Raw genomic sequence first — 5,662 nt, 5'->3', positions numbered from 1 at the left:
TGATGGGCCCGAGGGACTGGGCTCATCGCTGTCGACGACCTTGAGGCGACCTATCACCTCCTCGATCGACATCGTGGAGAGATCCAGCAGAGACTCGATCGAGCGAGCCATCTGCTTGTACTTCTCGGGAACGCAGCGGAAGAGCTTTTCGACAGCTCTCTCTTCGCCGTAGGAGTCGTCGCCGAACTGTACCATCTTCTGCAACAGAGTGTTGAGACGGAGAGCAAAGTCATCAACGTCCTCACCTGGCTTGAAGGCCAGGTTCTCCCACTCCTTGCGAAGTGCCTGCAGTGTGGACTTGCGGGCGCGGTCGCTGCCGATGCGTGCCGCAGCGATGGCGTCCCAAGCCTCCTTGACAGTCCGCTTGCTGGTAAGCGAGAACTGCATCTCGGGCAGGACTGCAGCGATGAGAGCATCCAGCGCCCGTCGATCTAGGTCGTAGTCGATGTCGCCATACCGGACTGCCTCCCACATGTGCCGCACCTGGAGCTTTACCCTCATCACCGCAGCCCCACTCGACGTAGTTGGTCTTGGTGAGGGTAGGAGCCACCCACCGCCGTGACCGACGTCCCTGACACAGCCTGGAGCCCGTGGTAACCATGGTACCGATCCGGGGAGAGAGAGCCATGCTGCCTGTGAAAGTCCGCGCTCTCCATCGACCGTCGGTACCGATCTGGGGAGAGATAGCCACGCTGCCTTTGAAGGCCGCGCTCTCCATCGACCCGTCCGCCACCGTTGCCGTGCGCGCCTCCTCCAGGAGCGCCACCTGGCGCGTCCGCGCCTGTCTGGGCTGCCGCCGCGCTCGTGGGCCGTGCGCGGCTGCCCCCAGGAGCTCCACCCGCCTTCGCGCCTCCTCCAGTGCGCGCCGCCAGCGCTTCCGCGCCTGTTCTTGCTGGCCTGCCACGCTCGTGGACGTGCGCTGCTGCCCACTTCGCCGCCCGCGCTCGCCGCGCTGCCGTCCCTCTCTAGCAGCTCGAGGTCCGCGTCGGCGGTGTCGTCAACGGAAATGGAGCTGCCAATGCTGCCGCGCAGAGCCTCGACCTCCGCCGCCGCCGCACGCGCTGCATTCGCCGCCGCCGCTGCTTCCGCCTCCACTCTGGCTGTTGCCAGCTCCGCCGCTGCCAGCCTCGACGCCCTTGCCGCCGCCGCAGCGGTCTCTGCCGCCGCTCGCTCGCATTCCTCTGCCGCGGCAAGTTCGGCCTCCTGCCGACGCCGCGTGCTCGAGGCGACCGAGCGCTGAGACTGCCCTGCGGACATGACGCGCTACCGGGGGGCTGCTGCGTGGGGAGAGGGCTGCTTCAGACGAGCTGGGAGAGGAATGAACAGGAGCGGCCGGAGGGGCTGCTGCTGCCAACAGCTGGGGCTATTGTGGGGCTGGGAGAGAAGATGAGCAAGAGATGCTCAGGCTACAGGATAATACGGCTCTGATACCAGTTGTTAGTCGCTGAATTCTCACTCTTGGTAGTAGGAGAATTCTTACTCTCATCGAGAGAGGATGACACTAGGAGTTGGGGCAATTTTCTTGTCTATTTCTCACACAAGCTCACACAAATGCCATACCAACCTGAGGGGTTGGGGTTACATATTTATAGGCTGCTAGCCAGCCAAGGATATGCCAAGATGCTAGTCTAAAATACTAGTCTAAGATGCTAATATGCTGTTCTAGCTAAGATGTTGTCCTCTAGTCTAAGATGCTGTCCTCAAAACAGAAAAACAGCCACAAGGACCATGTGAGCATCACAGCCCCACAAAGACCAGCCACACATGAGACTTATCCATCAGATTTGGGATCGTCGTCGTCGCCTTCTTGCCAAGGTATCCAGAAGCGCAAATCGACTCTACATCCTTAACGTGTAGGTGGCACAACCCCTCTGTCTCGCTGCTTGTCGGGATGACAAGGCGTGGCAGTGGCACGAGCGCTTCGGGCACCTTCACTTCGAGGCCCTGAAGCGGCTCAGTGCCACGGAGATGGTGCGAGGTCTGTCGTGCCTCGACCATATGGAGCAGCTCTGCGACGTCTGCGTGTTGACGAAGCAGAGGCGACTCCCCTTTCCCCAGCGGGCGAGCTTTCGAGCCAAGGAGAGGCTCGAGCTTGTGCACGGGGACTTGTGTGGCCCGGTGACACCAGCCACACCAGGAGGACGACGCTACTTCCTGCTGCTCGTCGACGAGCTCTCCCGCTACATGTGGGTGATGGTCCTCGGCAGCAAGGGAGAGGCTGCGGACGTCATCAGGCGCTCGCAGGCTGCTACGGAGGCGGAGTGCGGCCGCAAGCTGTGCGTGCTGCGCACCGACAACGGCGGTGAATTCACGGCGGCTGAATTCGCGTCGTACTGCGCTGATGAGGGCATTCGGCGCCACTACTCCGCGCCATATAGCCCGCAGCAGAACGGCATCGTCGAGCGGCGCAACCAGACGGTTGTGGGGATGGCTCGGGCCCTCCTCAAGCAGAGGGGGATGCCGGCTGTCTTCTGGGGAGAGACGGTGGTGGCGGCCATCTACATCCTCAACCGCTCGCCTACCAAGGCGCTCGACGGCAGGACGCCGTACGAGGCTTGGCATGGGCGCAAGCCGGCGGTCTCCCACTTGCGGGTCTTCGGCTGCCTCGCGTTTGCCAAGGAACTTGGCCACATCAGCAAGCTCGATGATAGGAGCACTCCGGGAGTGTTCATCAGCTACGCGGAGGGCTCGAAGGCCTACCGCATCCTCGACCCGAAGACACAGCGTGTGCACACGGCGCGCGACGTTGTGTTCGACGAAGGGCAAGGATGGGCGTGGGACAAGGCGGTGGACGACGGCTCGGCTCCGACGTACGACGACTTCACTGTCGAGTACGTCCACTTCGAGGGAGCTGGGGGAGTAGGCAGCTCTTCTTCGGCGAGCGCGTCTACCCCAGTCCTCAAGCCTCCACCGACCCCGGCGCCTGCTACTCCGACAGCACCACGCTCTCTAGCTAGGACCTCGGCTGCGATGAGTCCTTCGCCGGCTCCACCATAGCCGGCACCACCACGCACTCCAGCACCGACAGGCACCTGTCCGGGCACGTCTACTCCAACACCAGCTCGTGTCGAGCACAGCCCGGTTGAGCTCGCTACTCCGCTCTCTCACGACGAGAAGCGCATCGACGCGTACCACGACGGCGAGCCGTTACGGTACCGTACGATGGAGAACCTTCTCGGCGACCAGCCGGTGCCGAGACCGGTGCCTCACGACCTGGAGGCACAGTTGCACCTTGCGTGTGACGACGACGAGCCTCGGTCGTTTGCAGAGGACGAGAGACACGCGGCATGGCGCGCCGCGATGCAGTTGGAGATGGATGCAGTCGAGAAGAACCACACCTGGGAGATTGCTGACCTTCCTCGTGGTCACCGCGCAATCACCCTTAAGTGGGTGTACAAGCTGAAGAGGGATGAAGCCGGCGCCATCGTCAAGCACAAGGCTCGCTTGGTGGCACGAGGTTTCGTGCAGCAGGAGGGGGTCGACTTCGACGACGCTTTTGCTCCCGTGGCACGGATGGAGTCCGTGCGACTCCTCCTTGCGCTAGCTGCCCAGGAGGGCTGGCGTGTTCATCACATGGACGTCAAGTCGGCGTTCCTTAACGGCGACTTGAAGGAGGAGGTCTACGTGCACCAACCGCCAGGATTTGCGATCCCCGGCAAAGAGAGCAAGGTGCTCCGCCTGCGCAAGGCCCTCTATAGCTTGCGGCAGACACCGAGGGCATGGAATGCCAAGTTGGATTCCGCGCTAAAGGGGGTAGGCTTCGAGCAAAGCCCGCACGAGGCGGCCATCTACCGACGGGGCAGTGGAGGAAATGCTCTGCTGGTGGGTGTCTACGTCGACGACTTGGTGATCACCGACACCAAGGATGTGGAGGTGGCGGCATTCAAGGAAGAGATGAAGGCCACCTTCCAGACGAGTGACCTGGGGCCTCTCTCCTTCTACCTGGGAATCGAGGTGCACCAGGATGACTCCGAGATCACGCTTCGACAGACCGCCTACGCCAAGCGCGTCGTTGAGCTAGCTAGGCTCACCGACTACAACCCAGCTCTCACTCCGATGGAGGAGTGGCTGAAGTTGAGCTGCAACAGCACGACGGAGGAGGTGGACGCTACGCAGTACCGGCGTCTTGTGGGGAGCCTTCGCTACCTCGCCCACACACGGCCGGACTTGGCATTCTTCGTCGGCTACGTTAGTCTGTTCATGCATCGACCGACGACGGAGCACCAGCAGGCTGTGAAGAGGATCATCCGCTACGTTGCTGGGACTCTCGATCACGGCATCTACTACCCTAGGTCCCCTGGGGCGGTACACTTCGTCGGGTACAGCGACAGCGACCACGCCGGCAACATCGACACCAGCAAGAGCACGAGCGGGATCCTCTTCTTCCTCGGCAAGTGCCTCGTTAGCTGGCAGTCGGTCAAGCAGCAGGTGGTGGCCCTGTCCAGCTGCGAGGCCGAGTACATAGCGGCCTCCACCGCTTCGACTCAGGCGCTCTGGCTCGCTCGACTGCTCGGTGATCTCCTCAGCAGAGACACTAGAGCGGTGGAGCTCAGGGTGGACAGCAAGTCCGCTCTGGCCCTGGCAAAGAACCCCGTGGTCCATGAACGCAGCAAGCACATCCGGGTGATGTACCACTTCATCCGAGGCTGTTTGGAGGAAGGGAGCATCAAGGCGAGCTATATCAACACCAAGGACCAGCTTGCGGACCTGCTCACCAAGCCCCTTGGGAGGATCAAGTTCCTTGAGCTCTGCTCCAGGACCGGGATGGTTCAACTTTCCCATAGGACGACGCACAAGACTTAGGGGGAGAATGATGGGATAAGTCTCATGTGTGGGCTGGTCTTTGTGGGGATGTGCTAGTCACATGGTCCTTGTGGTTGCATGGTCTGTTTTTAGGATAGCATCTTAGACTAGAGGACAGCATCTTAGACTAGCATCTTGGCATATGCTTGGCTGGCTAGCAGCCTATAAATATGTACCCCCAACCCCTCAGGTTGGCATGACATTTGAAAATAAACCAGAAAATTGCCCCAACTCCTAGTGTCATCCTCTCTCGATGAGAGTAAGAATTCTGCTACTACCAAGAGTAAGAATTCAGCGACTAACACAGCCAAGAGTGGCACTCAAACAGAATGGTCATAACTTGTTCATAAGCAGTTAAACCCAGACTAAGAAGGTCTGCCTATAATATGCATCAACCACTTCTGGAGAAAATAATCTGGCGCGACATATTTAACCAAGAAAAAATAGACCCCTAAGGAAAGATAGACCCAAAGGCTTTGATCTAAGAGGCTGGCCACCCATGTGGCACTCCCCGCGTCAGCAGTTGAAGATAGTCTAAACAGCGAGCGAGTGAGGGAACTTTTAATGCAGCACAATGGGGGCTCGAACCACATGGGTGGCGTCACAACTGATGCCCCCACCCATCACGTTAGCAGTGCGTATGCCCACTATATTTAACTGCAGTATTGTCTGTTACTAGAACTTGAATTCTGGAACATTTCCTGCTACTGCAGCATTTTCTGTGTTTATTAAAACTTAGCCCTGCTAGTGTAGTGAGAGTACAGAGTGAAATATGAACAATATGATCGATAGTGAAGACAGGATAAAACTCAGTTCTGTTTTTAAGCAACACAGGATCATAAGGTAGACTGAATTAATT

This window comes from Miscanthus floridulus, chromosome 1 (assembly GCF_019320115.1).
Source record: "Miscanthus floridulus cultivar M001 chromosome 1, ASM1932011v1, whole genome shotgun sequence".
NCBI lineage: Eukaryota > Viridiplantae > Streptophyta > Magnoliopsida > Poales > Poaceae > Miscanthus > Miscanthus floridulus.
Note: the sequence above shows the minus strand (reverse complement) of the source record.